This window comes from Nematolebias whitei, chromosome 2 (genome assembly GCF_014905685.2).
Source record: "Nematolebias whitei isolate Nwh7 chromosome 2, NemWhi1, whole genome shotgun sequence".
In the NCBI taxonomy this organism is placed as follows: domain Eukaryota; kingdom Metazoa; phylum Chordata; class Actinopteri; order Cyprinodontiformes; family Rivulidae; genus Nematolebias; species Nematolebias whitei.
This window is the reverse complement of record NC_056499.1, coordinates 55,799,068-55,816,668: the sequence shown is the minus strand read 5'-3', so window position 1 is coordinate 55,816,668 and position 17,601 is coordinate 55,799,068. Positions and strand designations below refer to the sequence as shown.

General features: G+C 41.2%; 1 protein-coding gene across 2 annotated transcripts in view; it reads right to left on the bottom strand.

Annotated features, from left to right (window-relative positions):
- LOC119424908 (gastrula zinc finger protein XlCGF8.2DB) overlaps positions 1 to 17,173 on the bottom strand; it is a 30,833-nt gene extending 13,660 nt beyond the window's left edge. Inside the window, exons 1-3 of one of the 2 annotated variants that reach the window (XM_037692432.1) lie at positions 17,095 to 17,166; positions 16,673 to 16,750; positions 7,459 to 7,715 (exon numbers count right to left, since the gene is read on the bottom strand). The gene's annotated coding sequence lies outside the window, so the exon portion shown is untranslated. Of the gene's footprint in view, positions 1 to 7,458; positions 7,716 to 16,672; positions 16,751 to 17,094 lie in introns of both variants that reach the window. The other variant, XM_037692423.1, reaches the window with a different exon arrangement.
- Between the last annotated feature and the right edge of the window lie 428 nt (positions 17,174 to 17,601).

Sequence of the window (17,601 nt, the reverse complement as noted above, 5' to 3'; positions counted from 1 at the left end):
ATACATACAGTTGGAGTCAGTTTGTAAAGTTGGCAAAGTTAGCTAGAGATCGGCGGGAGCATCAGTCAACACCTCCTACTCCATAGGCGCCATCTTGAAAAAAAAGTAACTGTTTAACTGTTCGGTCTCAGCAGGTGAGGGTTAATGGGGTCCTCTCTGATGTCCTTCTGTCCTCTACTGGTTCCGGATAGAAGGCGAAACGTTTCAGCACAAAAAAAGAAACTGTCCAGATGACCTGACTGAAAAATGTTGGATTGTATACCTGGATTACTGAGCATGGACTTTGCTAATTTCAATACTGTTACTTTAATGTCTTAATGCCTTGTGTATATACATGTATGCATATGTATATATGTGTATGTGTGTGTGTATGTGCATGTGTGTGTATATGTACACATCTACTGACTGTGAAACTAATAGCCCCTCGGGGATAATAAAGATATTTGAACTTGAACAGATGCCATATTTGCTTTGAGAATGCTGATGGAGAAGTACAGAGAAAGTCAGAAAGAACTTCATTGTGTCTTTGTGGATTTACACAAAACATATGACATGGTGCCAAGGGAGGAGGTGTGGTGTGATGAGGAAATCTGGAGTGGCAGAGAAGTTGTTGACACAAATCATCTGTTACAACAAGGATCGCCCGTCTTCCTTAGATAGAGAACTTGACTAATTGGCTTTTATGTATGTGACTGTTCCTGTAAAGTGCCCTGAGACAACTTTGTTGTGATTTGGTGCTATATAAATAAACTGAATTGAATTGAATTGAACTGTCTGACAAAAACGTTGTCATTGGTTAAGATGGCACCTTTGTTGATGGCACGCAGTCTCCCTCTCCTGAGATTGTTAAAGGTACTCGTGTTTTGCCTTCTCTTCCATGATGTATCCTCACTTCTAGTGTACGATCGCTCAACTTTGCTAAGTATCCAGGACTCGCTAAACAACTTACTAGTTTTTGGTAAAATTGGAAATTTTAAGACACCACCGCTCTTCCTGGTGTCTGTGCCAGCCTATCTACGCTGCACAACCGGGACGTTGCTATGCAACAAGCGCCACAGAAGACGTGGAAGGAGAGCGGGAGTCCTCGTCAAATTCAAATTCTACCTCTCCTCTCATAGTACGGTTGCTAATCGGCTTCTACTGGAGGACTTAGCTTTGGAATTTGGCGTCTTCGACCTTCGTCGTTCCCTGGTTCATCATCATTGATGCCTTGTTCCTGTTAATTCTGTCGTCAACTTTCAGTTTCCACCTTGTCACTCTGTGAGGACCCGGAAGAGGGGCTGCGTTCAACAGAACCTCTGCCCGCTTGCCCGAGCTGCTGTTGATGCAATCGGCTGTATACCGGCACGTGCAGCCCTGTTTAATGCCCGATCGCTCTCAAATAAAACCTTTATGCTAAATGATCTGATCTCTACTCATCATTTGGATTTATTTCTGATGAATGAGACCTGGCTGAAACCAGGGAACAGTGCCTTTTCTGAGCTCCTCCCACCTGGCTACGCCTATCTGAGTGCATCTCGTGTGTTTGGCCGTAGGGGGGGGTCTCGCTGCTGTGTTCAGTGATAAACTCACCTGCTGCCTCCTAAAAACTACAGCAGCTTTGAGCTTTATCCGTTTGTGATGGAATCTGCACATCCCCTTCTGTGTGGTGTATTAGGCCCTATTTACACGGTCACAATGGGGAGAAACGTAGGTTTTTTCGTATGTTAATTAGAAGAAAAGATTTGTATTGACACGGTCGCATTTTGGGTGTACACGCATCCGGAGGATTCCCACCCGCCCTCCCAAATCCACTGTAGTTACCATGCCAGGTCATTAGATGGCGCTGTGAATTTTGTACCTTCACCTAATGCGTGCTGCCTCGGCACGCTGTTTTCCTCTGGGCTAATCGGCTAACAACAACGTAACGACAAGTTAAAGTTGGATTTTGGATGAGAGTCGACAGATGTGACGCCAAGAGGGACCGCTTCGTCTAACAGCTCCACACCGGTCGCTGAGTGGACCAGAACCGAGTCGACTATGTCGGACTTTACTCCGTGATAATCAGTAGCTGTTTTACTGCAGGTAAATCAAATGTTCTTAATAATGTTAGCTTGTGTTTAATTCGGTTACAAAACAACCAACTGAGTTTTTATTTTTTTCTGAAAGAAGAAGAAGAAGCTGTCCTTCCACCAGGCGGACCAGTAATGAACGAGGCCCAGATGAACTGCAGGAGGACGTCGAAGAGAGAGATGTTGATGAACTATTTATTTAAAATTCCCCTCAGTTGTTTTATTCAATCCATTCAAGTTCAGTTAACGTGTTTTAATAGTGTGTTCAGTTTAATTATCAGTGTTTATGTGACATATAGTTTGTGGTGTGGAATAAATAAATAAAAATTAAACTTGATGTCTTCATTTTCAACTTTAGTGTTCACACTATACGTTTAGCATCATTTTAAATTCGAATTACATAATGTCCAGATAGTTTCATTTAGCTCAGAGCTTCATTATATTTCACACTAACATAAATACTGTTTATTATTATTAAACTGTTATTATTTAGCACATTTAGATGTTATAGTGCAGCGCGACGTGTGCGCGTGCCTCGTTCTATAAACAGTGACATTAGAACTGGATCAGACTGTGTCTCTTCCAACACAGATGTCGGTCACAGCACCTGGAATCTGACGTAGATTAACTACAAGATTAAAAATATATTCCATCAGTCGAGGTTCTGAAAGCAGTGTATCCGCCGCCATGTTGATAGAAATATAGCGTCTGTCCGCGCGTGCGTGTGCGCATGTGGTTTAACACAAAGCCTCAGCGGGAGATGTTTACATCATCAGCGGGGGGTCAGCGAAAAACCTCCACTCTGGAAGGTGGATTCAGAAACCTCCGGATTCAAAGAGGGGGGCCACTGGTGTCATGTAAATGATCAGCAGAACCGCAGAGAGAAAGCTGCGGATTCACTCAAAATACGCGCCGTGTAAACGGCCCCTTATATCACCTGCCAAAATATAATAAGGATTTCATTAAGGAGTTCTCAGAACTATTAGCTGAACTGTTGCCAAAATTTGACAGTTTGCTTTTATGTGGTGATTTTAACATTCATGTTTGTTGTCCCTGTAACCAACTCGCTGCTGACTTTCAAAACCTTGTGGATTCTTTTAACCTGTCACAATCTGTCAGGGTCCACGCACAGTCATGGTCATACTTTGGACTTAATCATCTCTCATGGCCTTCGTGTATCTGTTATAGAAATTTTGGACACTTGTATTTCAGATCACTTTCCTATTATATTTGAATTTTCCACTCCTCCCCCGGTAAAGACTATGCTTCCAGCACGTCTCTGCCGCTTCATCACTCCCTCCACTCCAGGTCAATTTGCTGCTGCGTTTAGAAGCACTGACTTATACTCTGCTAAATGTCTTGACTCATCTCTACATCCAGAAATTATCACCTCCTTTCAGTACACTTCTACAAAGATCTTGGACTCCATCGCTCCTCTAAGACAGACTTCTTCAAAAATCAAGCCAGATCCCTGGCTCAATGGTACAACTTGGACCTTTAGACAACGCTGCAGGAAAGCAGAACGCAGATGGAAGAAAGACAGGCTTCATGTGTCCCAGGACATACTGAGAGACTGTCTTTACGAATATCAAAATGCTGTTAAGCAGGCCAAATCACAATATCTGTCCAATTTAATTTTTACCAGTTGTAACCGGCCGACGGTTTTATTTAAGACCATTCAGTCCGTCATTAAACCCTCCATCAATGTTCAGAAAACTGCTACACAGTCTTCCTCTGATGGCTTTCTTGATTACTTTGTTAACAAAATAGACTATCAAGCAGAACATTGTCAGTACATATAATGCTGTTCAGTTATGTGTTTCCTCAATAACCTGCTGTCTTTGATAAGTTCCACCTGGTCTCACTACCTCACCTCGTTAAGGTGGTTCAGCAGATGAAACCTACAAACTGTACTCAGGACAACATTCCCTCTAAGACAGGCAAACTTTCAGACTCGCGGGCCACACGGAGTTCTAAAATTGGAGCGAAGGGCCGGGCCAGGAACAGATGAATGGAGTGTTTGTGTGATGTTACACCCCAGCGCAATAACAGCCGCAGGGACGCTATTAATTATGGGCAATTCCACCTTCTGCACCACTCAAGCAGCCACTAAGTCAGGATTATATGATAGAACAGTGATTTATTTACAGTAGTGAAATTATTGACTATGTGGAGTCTTACCAACTTCAGGCCAAAACAACAAACAAAACAAACCACTGTATTTTCTCTTACCTGAAGAAAAATAAAATTAACCAAACCACAAGTCTCTTACCTCACTATGCTAATGGAATACAGGAGAAAAGTCGAAATAAAGTGGCAGCTCACCTCTACAAACTCCTCACAGAACTTTACAACTAAATGGTAAATGGACTCTACTTCTATAGCACCTTTCTATCTTATTTCAAGATACTCAAAGCGCTTTACACTACAATCTGTGCCTCATTTACCCATTCATACAACACTCTACTAGATTTCTATAAAGCTAATTGAACAAATCATTCTAAAGAGACTAATCAGTGCTTTAGATCACATTCAGACACTGATGGGACACACATCAGAAGCTATGAGGGGTTCAGTGTCTTGCCCAGGGACACTTCGACATGTGACTGCTGGTGGATTCAAACCCCCAACTCTCACATTGGAGGACGACTGCTCTAACCACTCAGCCACAGCCGCCCAGGAGGAGGAACTACAGGATCTAAAGTTGATGACAGGTCAGCTGTGGCAGGTTGGGAATGGAAGCAGACGCCATCCTCCTGCAGCTCCTCTATGCAGCATCACAACAGAGTACCTGGACAATAATTCACACATGCTTTTGTCTTTCACATATTTTTTTTTGATAATTCACACATATTTAACAGTTTCACACACGCACAAACAAAGCATGACTTACAGCGATTCCCGATGGATGAAAAATAACATCCTGGTCAGGTTTTCCTCTTTCACTTTATCCTGAATTCTTGTCAGCAGCCCAACATGTTTTCCAGTTAAATTTGTTGATCTGTCCGTTGCGACATTGTCAAGTTTTCTTCACAGTAGCTTCATTCTCTCATGACAGCAATGGTTATAAAAATCCTCTCTCTGTGTTTTTCCTTTCAGAGACTCCAGGGTCAAAAACACCTCCATTATCTCAAAACTGTTGTTAATCCCGCAGATAAAAAAAAAAAAAGGAGATGAGCAGTGTCCTTTATTACTTTCATCCAGTTAACCGTAACTTAAAGGACTCTCTTTGCCTTTTAGCTTATTTTGCTGGCTAAATCTTCATCAATCAGTTCCACAAGGCGAGTCACAGTCAGTCTGAGTCAGAGTCAGAGTTTCTTTATTGTCATTCGCACCACATGTGGTACATGTGGTGGAGCGAAATTATGTACACAGGGTCCCAGTTACATCCAACAATAAAATACAAAAGAAAAACAATGATAACATCTAATATATGAACTAAGAAAAACATCAACTAAATATACACTAAGCACAAATAGCATAAAAACATCACGTCGAACATCAGCACAAACATGAACACGAGTCCGTGTAAGCAGATGAACACGCATGAACACACCAACATTGAAACAGATCAGCAGCAACATGAAACAGATCAGCAGCAACATGAACTGATTTTTTCACAGTGATTATTCTGGTTAGAGATCATGAGTCTAACAGCCTCAGGGTAGAAGCTGTTCCTCAGTCTAGTGGTTCTACACTTAATGCTCCTTAACCTCCTTCCTGAGGGGAGTGGGGCAAAAAGTGTGTGTGCTGGGTGGGTGGGGTCCTTCATGATGCAGGTGGCCCTCTTCCTGCATCTGGAGGTGTAGATGTCTGTGATGGTGGGGAGACTGACTCCAACATCTTCTGTGCAGCCTTCACCACTCTCTGCAAAGCTTTTCTTTCTGCAGCTGTGCAGCCTCCATGCTACGTTGATGCTGGAGCACAGGATGCTCTCCACTGCACACCTGTAGAAGGAGGTGAGGACTGAGCTTCCCAGACCAGCTCGCCTCAGCCGTCTGAGGAAGTAGAGTCTCTGATGAGCTTTCTTGATCAGGCTGGTGGTGTTGTTGCTCCACCTGAGGTTGTTGTTCAGGTGTACACCCAAGCACTTGTAGCTGGAGACCACTTCCACTGCAGATCCTCTTATGTTCAGGGGTGGCAGGGTGGGGGAGGGTGCTTGCCCCATTTGAAATCCACAATCATCTCCTTTGTCTTCTTCACATTGATGTGAAGGTTATTCTCTTTGCACCAGCTCTCCAGGTGTTCCACCTCTTGCCTGTAGCTGGACTCATCATTGTTTGTGATGCATCCCACCACCGCTGTATCATCTGCAAACTTTACAATGTGACAGCCTGGATGGGTAGCTGCACAATCATACGTGAGCAGAGTAAACAGGAGGGGGCTCAACACACATCCCTGAGGAGAGCCAGTGCTGAGGGTTATGGTTGAGGAGGAGAAGTTGTGGATCCTCACTAACTGTAGTCTGTTTGTTAAGAAGTCTAGTACTCAGTTGCAAATGGAGGGGCTTAGTCCTAGTGTGAATAGTTTGTCCATCAGGGTTTGGGGGATCATGGTGTTGAAGGCGGATGTGAAGTCCACAAAGAGCATATGGACGTAAGAGATTTTCTGCTCCAGGTGGTTGAGCGCAGTGTGGACCACAGAGGAGATGGCATTCTCTGTTGATCAGTTCTCACGGTATGCATACTGATGAGGGTCCTCGTTTATGTTGATGGTTGTTTTGATGAGAGTCATGACCAGTTTTCGAAGCATTTAGAGACTATCGGGGTGAGAGTCCTGCATAAGAAAGTGATCTTTTTCTAACTTATCTTGGCCCTCCAGACACAATCGACCTGCTCAGTTTTTAACATGTTTCTTTTAAAAAATCGCCAGCGGAGAAAGGCTTGCTAGCATAGTTAGCAGTTAGCAAAGTGTACTCTTTGAAAACCGCAACAGTTTCTTGGCATAAAAACTGCCTTTGATTGGACCTCAGAGAAACAACATGTTGTTGTCCACTAGGGCTTTTAATGTTTAACTTTTAGTATTTTTATTTATTTATCTTTATCTCTTTTACCTTCTTTTATTCTGGCTGTGTTTTTAATTTGTACTGATTTTTATTGTGTTCCATTTTTATTTTGTTTTATCTTGTAAAGCACCTTGGTCAATGTTCCAACGTTGTTGGAAGGTGCTATAGGAATAAAGTTTATTGTTATTTCATTTCTTAATGTTTCCCTCTCAGATTTTTGTAATGACCTCTTTTGTGAAGGCCCTTTCACACGATAACATTTTAGACAACATGCAGACATATGAAAATTGTGTCCAACACACTGGCATACATACATAAGATGGAATTAAAAAATCAACTGGAAGCCTCTTTTGGATGTATACACAACGTACTGCTATCAAGTTGAATGAACATATAACCTACTTGCCGATTCTGTGTAACTTTACTTCGGGTTTCCGGCTGATAAACAGTCCGCTCTGATCCTCCATCTCTTCTTCACATCGTGTCCTGTTTTCAGAACCTCAAAGGATTTCTTCAACTTGTTAGAAGTACTGAAGAACCCGTATGTTTCAGTCTCCTGTTTCGCTTTATTCTGTGGAGGCCCCCTGGTCCAGACTGCAGTCCCTCTCTTGGTTACAGAATGGCTGGTCCATCAGAACCTCTTCCTTGCTATAGGAATTCTAGAGGATTTAAAAAAACAATAATAAAATGTATTAAATGTTGAAAAAACAAAACACCCACAAAAAAGTATCAAAAGTTTTAACAGAAACATAAGCAGAGTTCTACACAGTGAGACTGGCTCTATCTGAGAATCATAGTCCTTCTTTGAAGGACTATGTATGTCGCCCATCACCTTTCATGACTCAAACCAAAATCCAACAATTTTCAGTCAGGTCATCTGGACAGTTTCTTTTTTTGCTGAAACGTTTCACCTTCCATCCAGAAGGCTTCATCAGTCAAGGAAACACACAACACAAAACTGATTCTTCCCCCAAACAGCTTACTCCAAAGTGGAACAAACAAGTTATGTTGGTGCTAAGATGGTGTCTTTTTTTGTTTTCATTCTATGTTGAGAAATGATAAACTTGCAGCCATTCTATTCCATCCTTAAAAACAATTTTCAGACCATTTTTATGAGATATTACAATTAGTAAAGGCAGTCTGACACAGACACTTGCATGCAAGCTTCGAACTCAATGTTACATTTTTTTGAGCAACTACTTTGAAGCTTGTTTGGGCGCAGAAACCTGCTCCTTAGATAACTACTGTTATTAACTGATTTTTATGTATGTGAATAGGGGTTCGGAAAAAATTTATCAATTTTTTAAAGAATCTAGATTCTTAGTTTTGGCAATTCTGAATCAATTCTAAAAGCCCATAAATCGATTTAAAAATGTGTTTAATTTTATTTTTTCCGCTCCTACTCCCGAGTATACTGCATATCACATTACCTGTCCGCTAGGCCACCGAAGAATTTTTGCCATGTAGGCCACCGTACAGCAAGCTAGTTAGCCAGCTCCCTTTATCTGAATGGAGCCTGCTAGCATGGAGGAGGGAGACAGCGCGATTCAACCCACCTCTTCATCTTTAAAAATCATTTCAGATCCTACAATGTTCCATGGGAAGACAGAGCTTAACAAGAGAACGGTTGTTTACAAGAAGTGTAAAATAAAATTGTGGTACAGTATTCTGGAAATAAGACAAAATGCATGGAAGATGAAAACAAAAACAGCCGACTATGTAAAGCCCCCAGTATACTGCTGCGTACATCCATACGCGGAGGTAAGCACGTACATACGCAGAGGTACGTGCGTACCCCCGAGCGTACCCTCCGTGCAAAGCTCAAATTTTTACGACCGCATACACGGTGTCGCACAATAAACTGCCCAGTGACGGACTGTTTTGTATGCAACACCAATGTATTAAATTCCCCTTCTTCATCTCTGATCTGGCCTTTTCTTTTGTTTTTTTGCCAAGAGGCAGTGATCTCTTCCTCCTCCTTTGATGCCATGACTGAAATGGTGAGAAATGGAGGAATTTGTCACGAGCGAATAAAACTCAGGTCCAGCGTGGCTGCGGGGGGGTCTGGAGATTTCTTGGTGGGCTGGTCTGATGTGTGGGCTGTAGAGCCAGCGCTCCCCGTTTTTTTTTTTTTTTCAGATCTTTTTATTAACAACATATAAACACAGAACACCGCTGCAGCTGAGGCTGCCAGAGCTCACTTTTTTTCTTTTTTCCGACCTGTCAATCAATCCAGTAGGCGTGTCAGCAAATGACCAATTGGCGACCTCAATTTGTCCCGAAGGTAAACGCCCCTGGTCTGTGAAGCTGCTCTGCAGCTGCTCGAGGTGTACGCTGGAGTATGATGTCTGAACCCTCTGTGTACAGTACACGCGTACGTATGCGTGAACGGACGTATGCGGCAGTATACTGGGGGCTTAACTCTGCAACAAACTTCCAGTCTTCCCTAAAGGCTGTGAAGATTTCCCTCTCCATCTCCTGCTATATCACAAAGATTGACAAGCAAACAGCTCAGTGGAAGAAGAGGGGTTCAGGTTTATTTTTAATATGCTGGACCAAACGTACGTTAATCCTTCACATAGCTTTTTAGGGATAAACCTGTGCCACAACTCCAACATGAAACAAAAATAAAGTGGGGTAAGCTCTGATGCTGCAGCATCTCAAAGGTAACCGTTTTTCCCATACTAAATCTTATAAACAAGTAGGAATGTGCGATATGGCATAAAATTCATATCACGATATGTATTGTGAAGGGTGGCGATAATGATATATATCATATGTTTCTGATATAAAACTTGCAATAGGAATGGAAAAAAAGCATAGGGTGTCCTTTTGCCATCATTTATTTTGCATTAAGAAAATTCCACTATTAGGTTCAGAGAATTTTTAAATAATAAATCAAGTGTTAGGCTTCTTTCTTGTAGTGCAAAACAGTGCAAAAGATATCAAATGTAGTTTTAGCCTTTTTTTTTTCATTCATTCAATCTTTATTTAAACAGATAAATCACATTAACCCTCAAAGACTCGTTTACAAGTGAGACCTGTTTGGACAGACAATAAAAGTGACAACTGGACACATGTAGGAATTGGAGGCAAAAAAAATTCTGTTAGACTTTCTTTTTCTTGCCTGAGAAGGAAAATCTCTGATATTAAAAAGCACCTCGTACAAAAAAAGCACAGTGACGTAGACATTCTGTAGAGGGGGACGACGATAGTGGTGTGCAATGTTCATAGATACTCTCAAGGTCACTGTAAGAGTTCTGATAAGGATGGGATAATCAGCCAGTGTCCTCCGGTGAGATCCATAAACATTCTCGAGGTATGTCGAGGAATGGCCAAGAATAACGTCTATGAGAATCCAAGAGTCCTGAAATGATGACACAAAGTTTATTCAGCTGGTTCCATCTGGTTATCAGTTGGAAATTCCTCAGGGAGAAGGTGGTGAGCGTCAGATCACATGTTCTCCAGGCAAGTTCAGATAAGATGGTGTTCAAGTTCAGCCAAGGGCGCCAAATTCAGATAAACACAGTTGTTTTGGGGACAGGCAGAACTTAATGACATCTACAGTCTGTGTTGGTCCAAACGGTTCCGAAATGTCCAAATTACATGGCCACACTGATGGAACATGACTGAGTAAAATCACCAAGATCTGATCCATTCTGTCCAAAGCATTTGAGTCTGAGTACTTGAGGAACGAACCAAGCCATCATAAAGGCAAGCAGCGTGATCGGGTCCAAAATTTGATGCCGACGACTTCCTTGATTGTAGCTAAAACCAGCAACCAACCGAATCCAAAAATCAGGAACCAGTTATCGAAAATCCAATTAAATATGCGTCTTTAAAATCCACAAGTGGCAGCAGAGATACACACATAATCAAGTCTTCCAAGTCGATGAGATATCCAGCTGTGTGCGTGCCAACAGGGCAAATCGGCTCGCTTAAAGCCTGTCTTCTCTTCGAAGAAATGTTGTAAATTGAGTTGAGGGACCAACTGATCAAAACAAGTTCATAATTATGGTTCGGAAGATGCAAGAGAGTCTTGCAAAAAAGTTCAATCTGGTCCTCTGGACATTCAAAAAAAACAAAAAACAAAACAAAGCAAAAAAACTTAGAAACGTTTCGTCTCTCATCCAAGAACGATGGTTTGAGAGAGGAGTAAAGGAGGCCATCTTTGTGAAAAGAAATCGTCCATCATTAAACAGGGGTGGAGGCCTCCGGGTTCAACTGTCCCCCTCTTACAATGCTGTGATTGCTAGTATCACTCAGCCCTCTGTGAACAGTAAACAGCCATCAGGTGCTAATGATCCATTGTTAGGCTGATGGTCCTTCTTGACCATGTGATCAGCTGGTTTTGGTTGTCAGTAGCAAAACTGGTTAATCCACTCAGAGAAGGTGCTATTTAAGAGACTGAGCTGAATATAGCACCTCAGACTGAGGAAGTCTCTTGGATGAGAGACGAAACGTTTCTAAGTTTTTTTGCTTTGTTTTGTTTTTTGTTTTTTTGAAGGTCCAGAGGACCAGATTGAACTTTTTGGGATTTTTCTACCTGGATTATTGAGCATGCATCAGGACAAGAGAGTCTTGGTTTATGTTTTAAATAAAATAATATGTTGTTAACTCTTAACAGTTTCCAGTATTCTCACTTGAGAAATGAACAGTAACAGAGCAGCATTTTACATATAAAAAAGTGCACACAAAAACACTTCACCCCCCAACCTCTAGTGGGCGTCTCCTCCTGCTTTAATGGAGAGCTGACACTAAATGAGTCTGTGGCTTTGACCAGAGGGTCTCGCAGTAAAATCACACAACACAGCGTTCTTTTACAGATCAGAGAGCAGGTTTCTCTAAAGCTGACCAACACTTACTATAACTTTTGACAAAAAAAAACAACAAAAAACTTTTGACGGACCACAGCGTTTTGCACGTGCATCCAAACACGACAAGACTATAGCAAGCCGGCTGTGGTTAGCTTGTAGCTTTGCTACTTAGCTCTCGAAGAAAAGACTTTAACACCACTTATGCAGTTTTCAACAAAAAAAAGTAACGATTAAATCTGACAACTCTGATTTTACATCAGACACAGCATTACTGCAGTTAGCCGGTAGAAGTCAGATCTCTATCGTAGGCTAAATTTCTATCGTTTCTACAGTATATATCGCGCATTCCTACAAACAAGTTATACAAAAAACTTAATGTAATTTGTCTTTTTAACAGGTTGAAGAGAGGACAGACGAGACACATTGCCTGGAGCCAGTTCTGAATGATACAATTTATGGTTTATAAATTATATACAGTTCAGATGAGTTTTTGTGCAGATTTGAACAGGTTTTGAAATGTGGTCAAAGATTTACTAAATACGAATCAATATGGTTAAGACTGACATCTGTATAGCTCATGTTAAGTTTTGAAAATGTAGCAAATGTTAGTGCAATATGGTTAAAAAAAACTGTGAAGTCTTGAGTTACAGTTTAATGCTCTTTGGTAGGCTGAAGTCTTTTTACTTTAATATTTATATATTTTGAATCATTTGTCTGTGATGGACTGGAGACCTGTCCAGGTGTCCCCCGCCTTTCACACAGTGATGGAAAGACATGGGCACCCGTGACTCGAAAAGGAAGAAGTGGGTAAAGATGATGGATGGATGAATTAGTTGTTCCTAGATTTATTTTTAGAAAAAGTCAGGCAGCTAAGCTAACGTAATACTGGTAATTTAAGTTACAGAATGTTATGCACTCCTGTATTTGTTCCTATTTTGATATAAATATAAAATGATGCAAAAGGATTTGATACAGGAACCTAAAATGATTGTTTTAAATAAATGTTCTATTTGTTTACATTGTTGTTTAATCTTTTCAGCTTGTCAGTTACATAACAAACAAAATTTATGAGCATTTCAATAGAAAAATCGATTTTGAATCGAATTGCGACACCAAAAATCGGAATTGAATCGCTAGACATAAGAGATTCGCAGCCATATATGTGAATGTTTCTGTTCAGTACCCTGAGACAACTTCTGTTGTAAATTGGTGCTATATGAAAAAACTGAATTGAAATGAATAGAATAGAAAGAGACACATGACCAATGATGTCCAAAGCAGCCACTGGTTCAGTCTCCTGAGTGAATCACGTACCTGGTTCAGACCAGTTTACTTTTAACTGTTGCTTTGAAACGCAGAGTTTTGCTACACAAGCTTAAGCATGTTCATTGGTGCTTAAAAGCACTACCGGTATATAGCGACCCAAAATCATGTACAATAGTTGAATTTATTGATAAGAGAAGTTGTGGTAGCAAGTTCTGTGGTGTTGTATTCCTGAGGTTGTGGGTTTGAGCCCAGGATGTGTCCATTTATGCTGGGCATCCAGAATAAAGCATTAGTTAAATCTTCCATAAGAGTTTTTTTGCTGGGGTGACACCTAAAGCAGAGGACAGCCAAAAGAAAAACAACTTGTGGCCTTGTTGCTATAATGATCATTACTGTGTTTGTTTCTTTGTGAGACCATTTTCAGCTGATCAGTCCCAATAAGGTGGAACTCCGTTAATGCTACTACACCAGGTTGTTCATATAACTTGGGCAAAATTGCATAACTGGCTAATACTGTCAGTATGGCTAGTGCAATACTCTCTAATAATGATGTATTTAATAAGTTGTTCAAATATTGTAGTTTACACAGGTCTAGTGCTCGATGTGTCTTCAGTGGCATAAAATAATAAGGAATGTCTAAACCAGTGGTTCTGAAACTGGGGTCCCCAGATCCCTGGGGGTCTGCGAGCTGGTGCTTGGGGGTCCACAACAACAAAAAGATTTACAAGCACGTAGATTTTTAACAATCTGGTAAAATACACCAAAATGCAGGAAATCACATCTACTTTATTCAAAACTTTTCTGGGAGAGGACTCCCAGACCCCCCACCAGATATTTGCGTTCCAACATTGATCAGCTTACAAATTAAGCCCTGTTACTTGGTATGACTACTGCTGTTATGATTCTGTTCAGTTTTATGTAAAGAGTGTTCTGTAATAATTTAAACAGAGGCCATGTTTATTAAGTGAATAGGTAAAGTTTTAAAGTAGTTTTTGATACTGTTAATTTTCTCAAAACTGTAATTTTTGGACGTTGAAATTAAAAAAATTTTAAATTGTGTCTTGAAACAAAAATACCACACGTTTAAAAGTATAAAAATTGTATTAACACTATTAAAGAACAGGTCTTAAGTATTAATGTTAAACAAATATTTCCATTGCACTAAAGTAGAGCAATCATTTCTAACCCGAACCCGAAACCCGGCCCGGACTGACCCGGATTAGGACCGGGCCGTTATAATGTGATTAATGGGTGGACTGGGCCAGTCGCGGGCTTTTAATTAGGTCAGGATCAACTGAGATCGAATTATATGATAACAATGCCTGCCATACATCCACCAGCTGCACGCGGCCATTTTACTGCGAGCTGACCGGCCTTGAAAGAGTTCAAAGTTCAGTTAAGCTTCAGATGGGACTGTACTGCCAGGCAGCGATCCAACGCCCAAATGGACGTTCATTCTGCCGCTGCACTCGGTGGACGCGCACGGCTGATGACCCAAACAGGTGAGATCCCAAAGCAGACGTGTGTGTCAGAGCTGTCTGCGTCTCAGTAATTCAGAAGAGTGCAGCAGAAACGGGGTTTAAATGTTTTTTTATGGCCATGAAATGACAACCACCCCTCAGCTTAGAATCTTCTGCATCTTTTATTCGGCTGCGCGTTCTGACCGTTAATAACTAATTTAAAATGTCAATTCAGTTCAGTTTATTTATATAGCGCCAGTCACAACAAAGTTGTCTCAGGAGACTTTACAGGAACATTGACATAAGGAATCCAGCAGACAAGTTGAATCTTGGCTTCGATGCAGTCTCACATCATGTCCAACCCTGTCGGGGTTTCTTCCGGGTTCCGACCTGTAATTACTGTTAATTCGTCGGGTCGGGTGGGGTTAGGAAATTATGAATGCGGGTTGGGGCCGGGTCAGATCAGATTTTTTGGGCCCGAATGCAACTCTACGCTAAAGAGACAAATTGAAGAAAAGTATTTAATAAACATGAGTCATGAGGGGGTCCTTGAACCCAAAAAGTCTGAGAACTCCTGGTCTAAGCAAAGCCTTAGGGAAAACCAGAGCCAAAAGTACACCACCTTCATCGGTGCCATGTGAACGTGTGTTCTTGAAAGATGGAGACATTAGTGGGGAAAAAAACCACCGGAAAAAGAATATTGATTCTTAATAATACATCTTTGAGTTCCTAATCTTCCACAGCCCTAGTCACACAAGCACACCCTACCATCCCAACACATCCTCTGTATCACAGAGCATGACTTATCCCAAAAAATCCTCTGTATCACAGAGCATGACTTATCCCAAAACATCCTCTGTATCACATAGCATGACTTATTCCAAAACATCCTCTGTATCACAGAGCATGACTTATCCCAAAACATCCTCTGTATCACAGAGCATGACTTATCCCAAAACATCCTCTGTATCACATAGCATGACTTATTCAAACACATCCTCTGTATCACATAGCATGACTTATTCCAACACATCCTCTGTATCACAGAGCATGACTTATCCCAAAACATCCTCTGTATCACAGAGCATGACTTATCCCAAAACATCCTCTGTATCACAGAGCATGACTTATCCCAACACATCCTCTGTATCACAGAGCATGACTTATCCCAAAACATCCTCTGTATCACAGAGCATGACTTATTCCAAAACATCCTCTGTATCACAGAGCATGACTTATCCCAACGCATCCTCTGTATCACAGAGCATGACTTATCCCAACACATCCATTTAAGAATCAAGTGGCCAAAACCAATCTTTACAAAAATACACAGTTCACAAAAAACACAGTTTCACTCATCACATAATAAATTACACATTTTTGTACATCTTCAATTTTGCCACTAAATATCCACGAAACAAAGAATTCAATGAATTACAGTAATTCATTTTCAATACAAGTGATAAAGTGTTTAAATGGGCAGCCGTGGTTCAGTGGTAGTGGCAGCCGACCTCTGATCGGAAGGTTGGAGGTTCGAATCCCGACTTCCCACACCATGTGCCGTTGTGTCCCTGGGCAAGACACTTAACCCCGAGTTGCTCCCGGTGGGACTGGATGGCGCCTTGCATGGCAGCCTACCGCCACCGGTGTATGAATGTGCGTGTGAATGGGTGGATGGCTGGTACTGTAAAGCGCCTTGGGGCCCCTCATAGGGGGCTGGAAGGCGCTATAGAAGTAAGCTCCATTTACCATTTACCATTTAAATACTGGTTGTTTCATTTTTACATCATAATATTTCGTTCAATCTCACATGATCTGTTGGAGTGGGGATGACTCTCAGCTACTACCACACTACATTCTAGGTCAATATGTGTAAAATGGCTGCGTTTATACGTTTGGGGTTTACTAAGCTCACTTTCTTGTGACGGCCATCCTGAGTTAGTAGAACAAGGTTAAGTCAGATCTTCTGGACGGACTCTTCTTTGATAAAACCAACTTTACTGCGATGATGAGATGAATCGTTTCAACTTAATCTGTCCAGACACCTGACTTAACCTAGTTAGATTTATCTACCTGGATTATTGAGCAGCATCAGGGCGTCCTGATTAGGTTCAATCCAAAACTTCATCAGTTGAACCCAATGATTACTTTCTGCGAAATAAATTTAAACATTTCCAGGGATTTAGAGAAATGAAGGACAGCCAAACCATTACACACACAAACACAAACGTTGTTCTCGGTGTGATGTTTACATGTTCTCACAGAATGACGAATAACTTCGTAAAATCCGATTTCAAGAAGTTTAAAATGACTAAAATCTAAATAGTTTTGTCAGCTCTGAAGACAAACCAAGAGAGAAGATGTATATGTAGCAAAGAAACACGAAGTTTAGCAGTTCTTAACCTCTGCTCTTCACATCTGTCTCCTACAGCACAAAAACAAATGGTCCCTAAAGTGAATGCAAAACAAGAAGAAGAAACGTTTCAAATATTCACCACTGAGAGCACACAGGATCAGGAACAGCTCACGAAGCTAACGATGTTAGCGACGTCTTCTTTACTTCCGCCGGATGCGACTACCTGAACTTCCGGCCAAATTAGCTGCGGCTAACCATAGATATAAACACTAGATACCATAGATATAAACACTAGATACCATAGATATAAGCACTAGATACCATAGATATAAGCACTAGATACCATAGATATAAACATTAGATACATCATTGACCGCTATCGCCTATTGGCGCTGACGAGCTGTAAAGCCGCCATCTTGGAACGGTCGCCCGCTCCACTCAGTGTAACCTGTTTGACAGGAGCAATGAAGTATCTGTGTTTATTCAGTCAGAGCTGAATACTAAACTCATTCTCACGATTTTTCCTCTGTAAATCTTAGGAGTACAGCCATTAAAGATGAACACATGGTTCAGTGTATTTAAATATTCTTGGTGGGGTTAACATTAACACTAATAAAATATTCTTATGACAAGTTTTGCAAAACTC